This window comes from Bombus terrestris, chromosome 10 (assembly GCF_910591885.1).
Source record: "Bombus terrestris chromosome 10, iyBomTerr1.2, whole genome shotgun sequence".
In the NCBI taxonomy this organism is placed as follows: domain Eukaryota; kingdom Metazoa; phylum Arthropoda; class Insecta; order Hymenoptera; family Apidae; genus Bombus; species Bombus terrestris.
Genome location: NC_063278.1, coordinates 6,806,292 through 6,821,287, shown reverse-complemented (window position 1 = coordinate 6,821,287; position 14,996 = coordinate 6,806,292). Strand labels below are relative to the sequence as shown.

The following is a 14,996-nucleotide window of genomic DNA, read 5'->3' as shown; positions in this document are numbered from 1 at the left end:
TACACGGACCCGGTTAATATTTCACTCCCCATTATTCTCTATTTGGAGAGGAACGACGAGGGAGAAGAATCACCGGCACACCGATGATTGCTATCCTCGAGCTTTCGAATTTCCTTCGATTGGCCCCGAAACGCTTCCTTCGTCCGGAAACCTCGTCGACGAAACTTCGAAGCTTCTTCGTACGAATCGACCTCTCCTCAGCTTCGGCAAAATCACCCTCGTCTTTCGAGAACTTGTACGAATAAGAAGATTGCAGCTTCCACGGGTTTGAAGTATGTTTTGCCAGTGGAATTCGATTTTTCGTTAAAAGCTGGTGCAAGTTTCTCGGACCACGTCAAATGTCACGAAAAGTCTACGGGAAACACTGTTATTCGTTCCAATTTCCAATGTTTGTTCGATCGATCGTGAAAAATTCACGACGATTGATAAAATCAATCCGCCAGGGAATAAGACAGAGGGGTGAAAAAATTTGAACAAGATTAAAGAAGATCCCGCGGCTTTTTGTCGGCTAATGAGAAAGTCAAACAAGGTCGGGTGTGGTCGTTCGGCGGCAAATCGAAGGTCTACGGCATCTCTACGATTTCTCTGAGAATTCGGAAGCGTCGGGACGACGCGAGAACGCCGCTGTGGATTTCCCAGCTCCCACGAACTCAGCCGACAATCACGGAACGAGAACGTTGTTTGCCCAAATAATTCCCGAATTAGCGATGCCACTAGCTGCCGTTTGTTATCCCTTTGCCTGGTGATTTTACAGTTTCTCTTATTGTTTAGTGCAACGCCGCTACCTTCGTGGTACGTGCTCCACACGCGATTAATCTTCACGCTTTGAATCGTGGGAAGCTTAATTCGACGCTTAATTCTTCGTTTATTGGATTCTCACAGTTTCCACCACGAGGCAAGCTTCCAGGGATGTTCGAGAGAGAAGAACGCGATTTAAAATAAGATTTTTCTTCGATCCCGTTAACGAGCACGTGAGAACGTAGCGAAATTTTCGAAACTTTTGGCCAGTGGCAAGGGATACGTGTTTCCAAAGAATAATGCATACAAAGCGAGTGGGATCGTGGGTCGAGGGTCGTAGTAATACAATGTGGCGGCGTAATGGGAAAAGTGCAGAGGAAAGAAAAAAGAACGGCGGACGTTGCGCCGTTTTCCATTTCTCACTTGAATTCCGCCGAAACGAGGGATCCGATGTATCCGGCGTAAGAACATTGTCCCTGTTGTTTCGCCGGCTGAATTTTTCTTGTCATTAGGAAATTAGGAATGCTTCCGAATATGTCTCGATTCTGGAATCGAGCCAAGTTGCTCGAATGAATTTCATAGAACACTGGAGACATTGATGAATATTAGAGGAATAATAAGGAGAGTTTATCTTCGATTTCACGAAGCGGTATATCCAGACATTGGAGAGGATAGACTGGCCGATGACAGTCGCCAATTTACCTCGAGGTCTCTCGTCTACCATCCTTCGATTCGCCTATCTATTATTCAAGGACGATCAGTGGCACGGCAGATTTCGCTTAACGAGTCCTCTAACAAGACGTTTACGAGCTATTTCAAAGTTCTACGCTTCACTATGCTGTATCGTTCGGTTGTTTCCGTGTAAGCCGAACTTAGCTCCATTTCTAAAATTTTGCCGCATCATCCTCGCGAATGGTTACGATCGCTGATCGAGAAACTGATACTTGGTCGCGCGACCAAGTTCAACGATCCTCTCGCGCGACGTGCTCAAGTATGGGGGAAATCAGTTTGAAAAAGCCGACGGTGGTGGGCTGCATCCACGCCGGCGGTCGATGGCTGCGTGGACGAACATATATAATAACGTAAACTAGGTGGCAGGGAGGAGCTGTCCAGAGTAAACAACGCGGTGGCCCAGGACTAATCGGCGTTCGGGCTGGGTTATGGGTTCCCACATCGAATCCCGTGGCATTATGGGACCCGTCCAGCTCTCACGCCTCTCTCTCTCTTTCTCTCGCTTTGCCTTCTGTCTGGTTGGCCTCTGCCAGGACCAGCCTAGACCAGTTTGCCGTGGCTAGAACCACCGATAACTACGTACGTGAGAGCTTGGCTTAATGTTGTCGATACACCGTTAAACGGTGCCCGTTCCGCCGGGGAATTTCGAAAGTTCCGATCATTCGGGACACACCGCTACTCTCGGCGACATTTGTTGCCGTAATTAATTCTCGCCTCGAGTTCCCGACACCGTCACGCTCTGTTCCGACCCTTTTCCTCCTCCTTCTCCTCCTCCTTCTACTCTTCGTCCTTCTGCTCGATGGTCCTCTCTCTAACGATCTAATTAAGCATTTTTCAAACGTATTTGAACGCGAAGATTCGCAAACAGCGCGTTTGTGTGGAGAATTTGTGGGCCAAACCGGAGGTAGAACACCTCCCGAATTGGCAATATCAGTACACGAACGAGTCGAGAGGAACGATCGCCTGCGGTACCGAGCGACACTAGGCGAAACTCGTAGCCAGCTCCGAGCGAAGTTTAAACGGTACCATCGAGCTCTAACGGGCGCGTGAACGCAGGATATCAGGCATAAATATTCATAGTCAATCATCTGGGAGTGTCCGGGGTGGGTGCTTCAAAGGGAATCTTCGAATTCGGTCCGCGTTGGGACACAGAATCTACTCTCGATGCATCGCCGGAAGCGATCGAGCAGACAGAACAGTCGTGGACTGGAAAGAGAAAGGAAGCGGACCCAACTTGTTGAGAAAGAGAGACAGAGCAAGAGAACTATAAGGGAAGCGAAATTGCCCGCTAATGTCATAATTATATAGCCTGGCGGAACGTGGCGGGAAACTAAGAGAGAGAGTGGAAGGAGAGAAAGTGAAACGAGCGAAGACGAGCTAGCGTTGTTCGATCGAGGATTCGTGCTCGCGTTCTGCGCCCTTTGAACTGCCGATTAATTTATTCGCGAGTGCGCCGAACGACGGAGAACTGATGCTAAGCAACGGAGGAAGCAGTCGCCCCGAGGTATACTTCGACTGGCTGTCAGCTTCCAATTTGCAGCCTAGACTCCCGGTTGCGTCTCCATCTACGACTAAGTAAGCTGGCTGTCTAGACTATGTTCGAAGCAGCAAACACAGGAGTTGATCGGTGGCTAAACCTATAGACGCTAGTTCGAAGAACTTCCTTTTCCTATCGACCACGCTTTTCACGGCCACGGTGGAAGTTACGGCCATGTTAAACGTCGATGCTCGTTACCGAGAAATTTCGTTTCTGCTCGACGATGATATCTCGATGATCATCGTTAAAATGCGAGCATAGAACCGTCCGACGTCTTAGGATTAGTCGAGGCGGAAGCGTTTGAGAGGAGAAGTCCGGCGATGCATCGGCGAGTCGTAGAAAAAATAAAAGAAGCTTCGAGCGTACAGGCGATCGATAATGATACACGAGGGATCTTTAAAGTCTCGCATTAAATCCACGACGAACGTTTTGAGCATAATTAATTAAAGACTCCTCGGCTGGTATAGCCTTGCTGGCGATGGCCGGGCTTTCAGGCTCGAAAAAGCTTCCCGAGTCGATGTGTCGTGCATTCTTCGCGAGCCAATGAATCATTCGCGGCTACGCTCTTTGTGGTGGCCGAAATACAAGGGCTGCTGGCCCCTGCGGGCCCACCCGTCTAAATCTAACACGATAAGTAGGCGGTGCCGATTAATCATGGTAAACTCGGCTGGTACCGCTCCGATTCCCTCCTTCTCATTCTACACCGTTGTCTTTCTCTCTCTGTCTCCAACTGTAAGTCTGCATACATCTGTGTGGAACACGTACACGCATACAGGGTGGCCGCAACGGGTTTAATCAGGTATCTTCAATTTTACCAATGGATATCTGTCAATGAAAGCGGAAAGTGGAAAAAACGATATACGAATATCAGTTGCAAATAACGTCCGAATAAAAGGTCCCATCGCATTTTTCAAAGATAAAAGCTACTTCGATGAGAATTCCGAAAATTCGCGGAATTACAATTTCAAATAGCTGTTTGCTATATAAAAATGCATGTGTTTTCATTTTTGTATAATATTCGCAGAGCGTCACAGAAATCTACCGTTGCAGATGGTAATTTGGCGAAAATATTTTCGCGGACAATAGACCGTAATCGAAATCCGTCGAAACTTGCAGTTTCCACTTTCGAATCGTAACTATTACACGAGAAGAGAAACAGCGAGTATATTAACTATACGACAGGAACAGAGAAACGACGGAGATTGAAGTGGTCTCTGAACGTAACAACAGAATTATTTAACCACCCTGTGTGTGCGTGCGCGGACGGAGCTCGCGGCGTATCCCGTAAGATTGAGACCTCCTCGCGCCGGGACTCACGCCGGGCCCCGTGTGAGGCCCCCGGCCTCCCCCTGCACCCCCCATGGGCCCCCGAGACCGCCCTTTCCGGCTTTCTTTTAGAGGCGAGGGGCCCACGATGGAGGTCCGCCGTGCTGCCCACACACCGCGCGACGCAAGAATCATCGAACGATTTCTTGGCGCGGAGCAAGAAGCATTTACATCTTCTTCGACCGGTGACTTTTTTGCGTCCTCGCCTAGAACCCGATGCCCTTTCGATCTTCCATTCTTCACGGTCTTCGTGTCTAAGAACTCCGGAGAATGCAGCGGGATCGGGCACGCTCGTTTATAAAGACGACATTTTTGCGATTTTCTAGCGCAAAAGACAGGGAAACAGTTTTGGTTTCAATATGTGAAACTTCGCCGAGAGTTTCGGCAGAATCGAAACTCGTCGAAGAGGTTGCAAGAGTATCGGTTGGCGTGTAAGCGTTTAAGAAGCAATCGAATAGCAAGGATGCCTCCTCTGTTGAGAAGTTTTTCACCGGCACTGTCGGAGGGATTAACTTCTCGCCGTGCCGGAAGAAACTTTAAACGAACGTTAGATGCAAGTTTTATTGCGTGCCCGCGCTTGAAAGGCTTGTCAAAGTGTAACGGTTAAGTGCTTCCACGCTGCGCTCGACGAGTGTCGATAGTTTCTTCGTCGGGTCGATGGAACGTCAAAGGGAGTTGAATTGTTTCCAGCCGTGTGGAATATTTAATTAACCCTTTCGAGCATTTTTCGGGAACGAGCGACTGCACAGTTCGGGAAACAAAATTGAAGAGGAAAAAATCTAGATGGAAAACAACGAGTCGCAGAGGGTGAATAAAACAATACACGGGAAAAGGGGTCGTGAACGGGGCAGTGCCGCAACGGATGGAGACGTCTATCCGCGAGTTTGCTCGATTGGCCGCGTTTGCACGTCAAAGAAGGCGATAACAACCTCTCCTTTCTAACGACGATAATGCTAATACGCTTCCCGTTTTGTATTTTCTCGCCTGTACACCGTGGAACGAGGTTCCTGTTTCTTGGGAACATCTAGATGATTCCACTTACAAGAACGAACGGATCGAAATTGCATTCTGCTAGACGTGCTTCCTAGGAAAATACAAGTAACCACTTGCTGCGGTTCGAGATGCAGCTCTCGAGGGAAGGAGAGGCGGAATTTCTTGCGAAAAGTGTTTATCCCCTCCATTATTCGATCTTTGCTTCGTTTCTATTGTCGTTAAGTCAGAAAACGCAACGTTGCACGAGAAGAACCGGCGATCGTCTTGCTACACCTGCGCTGTGCAACGTTACAAAGCGATATTGACCTTACCTGTCTTTCCAGCCAGCGAGATGAAATATCGCGCACGTTCCTCATATTTCGAAGCTCAACGATGGCAGGGTTTCCTTCTTTAAATTTATAAGGTGTATAGGACTTTCAATGAATTTTGCATACGCTCATTTTACCTTGTCCGGACGGCGTAGCTGCAGGGAGAGAGAGAGAGAGAGAGAGAGTCAGCTCGATTCTCGCAAACGCGTAACTGGCGCGCGACCATGGTGATTCGGTATTCTGGCCTGGAATTTCTCGACGTGGCAAAAGCGAGACGTTGCTTTACGACTCGACGTACTCGCGAGAAAAAATATTTTCTACGTAGAATACCCGTTTTAAATTCAACTTCGTTTACGCGCACCAACATGGTCAATCATCGAAAATCTGGAAAATCGTACAAACTCTTTTATTCCTATCCTTCTTCTCGATCGATTTCACTGTAAGGACGCACTGGAGGACAAGCCAGAAGAGACTACGGCGAAGCCATTATAGGTACAGGAACGAAAATATTGATAGAACGTCAGAGGTGCAAGCGTTCACGAGCGAAAATCCAAGGGTGGTCCGAGTGATTAATCATCAGCTCGATCGTCCCTCTTCTTTCCCATCGCGTGTTCTCTTCCACCATGTCACGGAGAAGTGTCTTACCAGTCGATCTGTCGGTGAATGATGCGGCCTCGTGGATCGTGCCCGGCATTCGTTCTCGCGGTTTCCGTCCCAGGGAAATCCCATCGTGGAACTTCCACCGAGATTCACCTCGCTATTGGATCATCCCAGACTTTTGTGCTTTAAACGCCTTGGAAGATTCTAGAAAGAAATTTGGAAATATTCTGGATAGAAAATATGTGATTTCGCGTTAAATAAGGAATAAGACATATTTACTGAAGTTAGATCGACGTCGATTACCATTTTGCACGCGAATTTCTATTTTTAATTTCTCGGACAAGCATCGTCCGTTTCGATGATCATTTCCTTCGCAAACGAAAAAATCAAGCCGCGCTTTACCCTTTGAATTTCGAACGATCCCGTTCCATTAGACGCAAGCCGCTGGTTCGCCATTTTCCCGACGATTATTGTCCTCGTTATCCTCGTTTACGTCCCATCCACAGCAAAAATATAAAGCCGTTTCGTTACGACCGCGTATTACTTCACTCCTCGTTCGAACTTTCCTCTGCTTTTTCCCAGTTTATCGTTCGATGTATCGCCGCGATTTTACAACAGCCAATAGCCCGTGAATTTCCCGAAGAATTCTTCCGGCACTAACGTACAAAACACTGCTGCTTATCGTTCATCGCCAGTCTGAGGAATGATCGCCGTGAACAGAAATCTAAAAAGAATATTTCTCGACGAAAGAAACAGCTCGATTACGATCGTTATATCGCCCTTTGAACGTAACACCGATCATCCAACCAAAGAGCCATCAATCTTAACTACCTTCTTGCATCGAGTAGGATAGAACAACTTATCGAAATCCCATTGGACTAGACTCGTTCGCCAAGGAAAACACCGCGGTTCGCCTTTTCCATTCGGTGTAAATAACTCACCCCACGCAAGCATCGCATTCGCGATGGCGCCAGGCTTCTTTACGAGGTTCTGGACGCCGCTCATCCCTCTGCGTCAGTGACTTTAAGCAACGAGGGTGCCGTCGATGCCGATAGAGGCCCGTCGACGACGACAGTTACGACGGATCGGTGGCTATGCGACTCGTCACCACGGCGACGTATAAAAATATCGTGAACGCGAACGCATAAAGCTCTTGTTGACGTTATCCTTATCTCATTTCGACGAGGCCCATCATCCCCTTTTCGTTCGTAATAGAAGCTGTTTGCGGCTGGCGCCGTCGCTCTCGGTTCGTCACGGCCATCTTGTCCGACTGTTATTTATCGGAAAAATTCTATTCGTTATTGGACATTTAGGACGAGTAGGAAAACTCAGTATCTCATACAGAGATCTTTGTTCCTTTAAGGTAGGACAAATTTTGTTTTCGAACGGTTCTTTCGGATCGCGTTGAGGATTCCAAGCGGATCGATATAATCGCCAAGGTCAGTGGAAAAAATTTCACCCACGAGACAGCTACCTCTTTCCTCGAGACCCGAAGAGCAGCGGCGGCGGTACAAACGAACGGAACACGAACGCTAGGCCGAGGGATCGGGGCGTCAATTATCGAAGCGGTCGAAGAAATCGTTATCGCGGCAATCAGAGTGTGGCGACACACCTCGGCTCATCGTAAATCGCATCCGTCACTGATTGGCTCGGTCGCGGCGAGAAAAACGCGGCCTCGTTCGTCGCCGCATCAGTGGTCCACAAAAAAATTCTCAAATCCGTTTACGTGAAATCCGACTGGCCAGTCGTCTGCTCGCTAATGTCACCGGTAATTAGTTACGATTTTTCCATGCTCCCTATCTAGATTCCATTCGGCTGATATCGATCCCCATCGTGACGTTGCTTGTTAAAAGAGGGGGAGGAAAAACACGGGAAAGGAAAAAATCCGAGATTGGTTTATCTCATTGATTCTTGGAAGGGGGAAGAAATCCCTGGATCGCGGATTCCGCAGTCGGAAAGTCCGGTTGTTTGGACCAATTGGACCGTTCATAAGGAGATAAGTATGACACGTTCGATCTGGAAAGTTTCTTCGTTTCGAGGTACATCGCTCGGTCAGAAGTTTACGAATCATTGAGCCTGCGGTCTGGATTCTTTTCGGGACATTTTATAGCGATCCCTCTGGTCGGAAAGACCTCGATAAACTTCCTCCCGAAAACCTTCTGCGGTGCATGAAAAGTTTCGATTCGTGTGTGCAATTTCAACGAATAAACGAATACACGAATATCTCTGGCAGCTATCCATTCCTGATAATAATAACGTATATGCATTCTCAACGATTTAAAATTACTTCATGATATCGCAATATTTTTTCGCGTTACCGGCAAAATAAACATTGACAAGAAACAGGAATATCTGAAATATCAAGACGCTTCCGTGACCGTTGAAGAAGCTATCCTCGGCGGCGAGCGGGGAAATCGATTTACGTGGATGGAAGAGGGTCGAATCGGAAGATGAAAAGGCCGGACGGCCGAGTGAGAAGTGGAAAATAGAAAGTCGTGGAGCGTTTAGATAGCTGCGAAGGCATCAGCCGGGCGAAGGCGAACGACGTTAAATAAGTGATGGGGAGGACGGTGGTGTTCGAGGGGGCCGCGTTTCGATGTGCTCCGCCAGCCGTCCCAGGCTGTTCCATTTTTCAGTTTGCCAAAGTAGCTGCACCGCGTGCATTATGCAGCCGGTTACTGACGGACGACTGGGAAGTGAGGGCCTGAACCGTCCCGTTACGCTGTCCTGTGTCTTATTCGCCGTAACTCGCGTTCCCGGAACTTTAGGAGCAGTTTCATGTCTCCCTCGTTGACAGGACGACGGGCGTAAAAATAAAATGTTTAACTATACGTGCATTTTGTAGAATTGTAGAACGACAATATAAAGCGAAAGTAAAATTTCGATTGGTAGTATCTTTACGAACGATCATGGTTGGAAGATTTCTCGTATCGTCGGTAAAATAGATTTCGATCGATACTGTCTACTGTCATTGTCGATTCGTTGATTGATTTATGATCTAATTTCAGTTTAATTGGTCTCAATTTCGCTACTTCGTGCATCACCAGCGAATCGTTAAATTTCTGCAAATAATCCACGGTTTCCTATACCCTTTACCTTTCACCTTTTCTCATTCTACGAGTCATTAATTTCGTTCATTTCTGTTAACGCGGTTTGTCGAGCATTTAGATCGCCTTTAATTTCTGATTTCATCCGGTCGTCGCGACAATGGATTATGAGTACAGAATGACATATCCGATTTCATATAACGTTTCTTTGAATACCATTATCGAATACCACACATACCGGTATCAAACTGGCTCTCCGGCTAAAATGAAACCCATCGAAAAAATCCTGGAAAAAACCCATCTTTACACTTCATTTATAATCTGCGCGTAATTCTCATCGTCCTCCATTTCAAGCTCGTTTTGCTGTCATCGGGTACGCGCGTAAATCAGCTATTCCTCGAATAAAATCTCTGAAATCCGTTTTCCTTGTCTGTTGACAGGCGAAGGAAGGGGGGATCGGTAGAAGCGAGACGGAAATGGAAATGGAAAAATTACGGGCGAGTCCGTGCGGCTCGTTAGACTCGCAAACTCGTCGAATTACAACGCCTAAATTCCCGGCTTTGATTCGCCGCACGCCATGCCGGTACCGCCTTGAACAGGATTACGGTACAGTTGCCAGTTTGCGAAACGCTTCGAGGGGAAACGCTCGCGAAATCCGTTTTGCCATTCGACAAAGTGATGCATTACGATGCGAAAATATTCGCGAAGAAGATTCGCGCGTCTCATAAATCTCGTCGTCCCGGAAGACGCCGCTGAACTGTCCGCCAGACAAGGTATCGTGCATTCTAATTGTGAAAAAGAACGGAGATCCCATTTTTCTTTTTCGTGTAACACGCACAACACCGTTTCTTTAAAAAAAGAAACGAAAGAAGGAAAGAAGGGGAAACTGTGCTGAAACGATTTGGTCACGATCAACCCTCGAACGACGTTTACAGGAATTTCCGCTAGTTTCGCGGTTTCTCGCCGACAGAAAGAGGATGAAATTTGTTTATACGGTAAATCCGTTGGATTGCTCTGCGAGTTCTTGCGGTCGCAAATTTGTTACGTACTTTTGCCTCGACGAACGGCGAGACAAAAAGAAAGGAACGAGCCGCGACGAGATTACGCGTGCAAACGCGCAAAAACCGCGAACGCGATGTCGTCCATTGACGATCAAAGGCCTCGTTATTAATAAATTAATTTCACTTTTTTTGCCTGTGGAAGATTCTATGTGCGTGAACTATGTGAATGCAGGGCTGGCGCAAAACCACGACGGTTTTATCGCGCAGTCGCATTCATTATCGTCAAGCCGATGGATATTGTTCTTGGTAAACGAACTGCGCTTTCGGATTTCCACCCAGCCGCCATATTTCATTTTTAGGAAATATATCTTGTTATATGGTGACTCGTTTTCCCAGAGCAATCTCGAATTTCCGATTTCCACCTGTGAACTACTCTGAGAAAAAAGAAATCAGCCGACAAAGTTTCCCGTTTGATTGGCATGGACGACACGCACGCGTCGGTTTAAAATGCGAAAGTGAGCTCGAAAGTACAATCAGCGTTATATTTTTCAACGACGTGTAAATCGAACGAAATTACTGAGAATGACGAATGCAGTTCGATCGAGAACGGGCACATTTTACATAATATTTGTCGTATCACGTAACGGGTACATATCACGTAATAACTCGGGTGACGCACGATATTTCGTCTATAAATTACGTTTTGAAACGCGTGTCGGCCTAGGCGTGTTCCATAGAAAAAAGAAGTATCAGGAACAAGAGAATGTGAATCGGGGGTAGATGATTCGGGAACACGTTGTTATCCACCATTTGTCGGCCCGATACGTGTACATTATTTCGATATCATTTTCTAGCGAATATGTACATCGAATCGCTCTCTGGCTCGTTACGCAATGATTTTCGCACCGTGTTACTTGCGCTCGTTCCATCCCGTGCCATCAGTAGATTCATATGCAGAACACCGATATATTTTTTTTTGTTTCTTTCACCGAAATTCGATGGCGTTTATTTGCGAAAAAAATGCGCCGACTGCACATCAGTTTTAACTGATCACACGCGTGATCGTTTATTAAGCGAACAAATTATGTATGGGTAGCGCGGAAAGCTGCTATTTTCATAAACGTTTTATCTGTAAACAGATTGAAATTCGATATTCACCCGGAATCGAACTTTCCTCTGTTTAAATTCCGAAAATGCCGTCGTGAAAACAATTAAAAATCACACGAGAATCAATCGGAGGAACGAGGACGAACCGTAACAGAGGTTTAACCGAAACGGTGAATGGATCTTCCGGTTAGATGGCGCTGGGGTGGAAACTCGACCGGCTATTTATGCAAACTACCCGCGAAACTGATCTCATATTCCGCGGCTATGGTCTCGCCACGACCACTAAGTATTCCGCGACGAGGGAAAGAGTTTAAGTCAGCAGCGAGCCAATGAATTTCAACTTCCCTTCTCGTTACGTAACACTAGCGGCGTGTGTGTACCCTGTTTAAATTAGGCATTCCTGCCACAGAGTCTTGCCGATCGATGCGGCCATAATTATGCTTGGCCCCGCTGTTACAACGAAATGTCGCTTTCCAAGACGCGCACGCTTCTAGCGCAATCGTTACGCGTTTGCAATGCACGCCGTTTTCCTTTCGGTTACTTTATCGGACTACGAACACGTCGCGGAAGCGCCAGCTCGTTCCAATTGGAAAATAACTTAAAAGCTCATGACTGATTTGTTCGTGACGATAGTTACGTTTTCGTTTCGTATAACGCGAGCCGGATAGAGATGTTATATAATCCAATTTGATATTAATCGCATTATCGAATTCAACATTAATCGGGCGTTTTATGAATGGCGACGGAAAGCCCCTTGTAATACACGGACACCGATAGTTATCCGTTAGGCGACGCGCCGTGTCACGCTGTATGACTGTTATCGAGCCGTGAATGATTCCAACCGACACGACGATACATCACGCATCCTAACCGATTCTCTCCCGTTGAAAGAAACGACGATCTCCCTGCTTTCCACAGCCGAGATCATTTATTTTTTTCCTCCATGCCAAAAACTATCAATCACGTTGCTTCCCGTGTCGTGAGCGTCACGCGGATCTTCCCAATTTCCATACGCTGGATTTTCTTCTCTTTTAACATACCACGAGAAACAACTATACAGGAAAAATCATGAGTGAACGTTTATAGAGCGTAGATTCGCAAAAGAGAGAAAGAGAGAGAGAGAGAGAAAGAGAGAGGCTTTGGTGTCGTTGCGAACCGTCGCCTTTGGTTATTAACGATGCGCGAAAAGGAGATACAGTGATCTCTATAAGACACAAACTGTCCCGTCAATTTATACATCTTTCTCGGACATTTTCATAGTCGAACGAGCGTCCCCGTGAAAAGGAACGAAAAGCGGCTCGTTAAGGGGTGGTTAAGCGACGTCGGGTGAAACTGGGTGTATAATTTAATTAATCGTCTGGCCGAGCCGGTCGAGCACAGTCGACAGGCAAGAGCCGGGGGAAAAAGTTCTCGTTATCATTCTAATAACGATCGCCGGCTACAAAGAGGCGGCGAATCGACGATAAGACACCGGTCCCCGGATTCGCTATCCAGGTCTTGCTATCCAGAACTCGGCTCGCCGGTCCTTATTAATTTGCCTGGTGTGAAATCGCCGCGACGCTTATATTCACGAACGCCAGGTATAAATCTGCCAGGGGCAGAGCGCGTGAGGTGGTGAACGGACGGGGGTTGCAGCCCTTATCAGGCTTTCTCCTCTGTGTCGGCAGATCGATATCGTCGCTACCTGGTAACCTATCCCGTTAACAAGGCAATCAGGGATAGTTTCTCGATACTGTACGCGCGCACACGGTTAACTTAATTAGGGCTTGTTCTACGACTGCCGATTGCGCCGATGCGAATCGAATTTACTGGCGCCTAGAAATTAGGCCGGCTATTTCTAGCCGCCACCTTACCTTACTAGGTAAGACGTGTTTTGAGGTGAAACGTGACTCTTCGCAAATAGAAGTATCGATAGGAAAATTCGGGCAGAAGATGGGGGAGCAACGAATTTAACATCGACGTTTCATACGGGGATTCGTTGCACCCTATATGTTAAATTTATCTAATGATAAATTAATATGTTACTTGCTCGCATCAACGTTACGAAAGCGTCCGTTCGAAGTAATATTTATCGGCGATAAAGCGTAGCGACTTTTTACGGCTACACTGCCTATCGTTTTATAGGTTTTACGGAGAGGACTCGGCAAAGCGATCTGACGTTCTTTAACGAGATCGTATTATTCGTACGTAACGCGTGCATTTCAGTTTCGTGGCCGTTCTTTTGATAACGTCTTTTACGGAGAAGGAGAAAATTGAACGTAAGGGTATACAATTTTTTAGATATACTTAGCTTTTTTAAACCGATACACCACGGTATTTCGAGTTAGCTGCTCTGTACGGCATTTGCTAATGGGTCGTTCCACGTACGCATTTATGAGAAAACCCACCGTGTTAAGGTAAACTTTATCCCTACGGCTTCCTAGTTCCTTGGAATTACAATTTCGGTAAAAGGCTTGCTGCAGAGATCGTTTGCAACGGTAACGCGCCGCTATTCGAGCTTTATACGCGTACAAAAGTTCCCGACCTCAGCCCACTTTAATTCTACACAACGGCCACCTCCCAGGAATTTAGCGCGTTCGTCAGTCTTAAAACTTGAGCTCCTGTTTAAAAATCCAATGCTGCACAGCGTAGGTTTGCTGTTCGATTTAGAGGAACCACGAGTGGAACGGTTATACGGCACGAAACAGTGGCGAAGAAATCAGAATGAGAAAATATATGATGAAAATATACCTTGCGACAAAATGCAAGTCCACAAAAATTCTATCAAAAATCACGTATTGGTCACCTTGACAACTCGTATAACATAACTCGTATTAAATATAGTTTCAATACCGTGGCTCAGAAATTACCAACATCTCCGATGAAACATTTCGTTTGCGTTGTGCCATAGTCGATTCTAGTCGCGGCTTGAAAAGCTGGTTTCGCGACTCGCAGCACTCGAATATCCTTCCTTGCGATTCGTCGACGCGCGTCGAATACCGTGCAGAAATTGCCTGCTTTGGAAGACTTTCGGACACAATGAAGTCGCGGATTGTATAGCGCTGCGAGCGAAGGCGGCTTCGAGAAGCGATTTCGATTAACCATAAAAGCACTCGATGTGTGCATGCACGAGCACAAAGACAATGTCGAGTATGCGCGCAGCCCGATGTGGAACCGGGAGATCTTTCTCCGTGATCAACTCTATATTATTTCCGGTGGAAAGCGGCTCTCGCGTTGTTCGAGTGCCTTTGGTGGAGGGAGAAGGTGAGGGCTTCAAACGCGATCCCCGGTAATTGGTTCACTTAAACGCGGATCGATACACAATTAGAGAGCAATTAGAGTGCCAATTATAGGGGAACTCGGACCTCGTTCATCGCCTTTTTCATGGTCTTCTGTTTACGAGCGACGATACACGCGAGATCCGGAAATTGAGAATCCTTCCAGCTATAGATTCGCGCAGATAGAATCCCTCGATCATCGATTCTGAATCGTAAAGATTTCAGAGTTTCTATTTGGAGTACTCAGAAGTTCTCGTTCCTAAGCTTAAGGTACAATTACCAAGAACGATGCCAATGGTAGATCGAGAAAGGTTACAATCTCTGCTTCGAAAGGAGGATAAAGATTATCG

General features: G+C 46.8%; 1 long non-coding RNA gene across 2 annotated transcripts in view; it reads right to left on the bottom strand.

Moving 5' to 3' along the window:
- The window catches only part of LOC125385787, a 130,254-nt gene that overhangs the window by 16,990 nt on the left and 98,268 nt on the right, over positions 1-14,996 (bottom strand). For both annotated transcript variants that reach the window (XR_007225412.1, XR_007225413.1), the window contains one exon: positions 6,280-6,438. This is a non-coding gene — a long non-coding RNA (uncharacterized LOC125385787). The remainder of the gene's footprint in view (positions 1-6,279; positions 6,439-14,996) is intronic.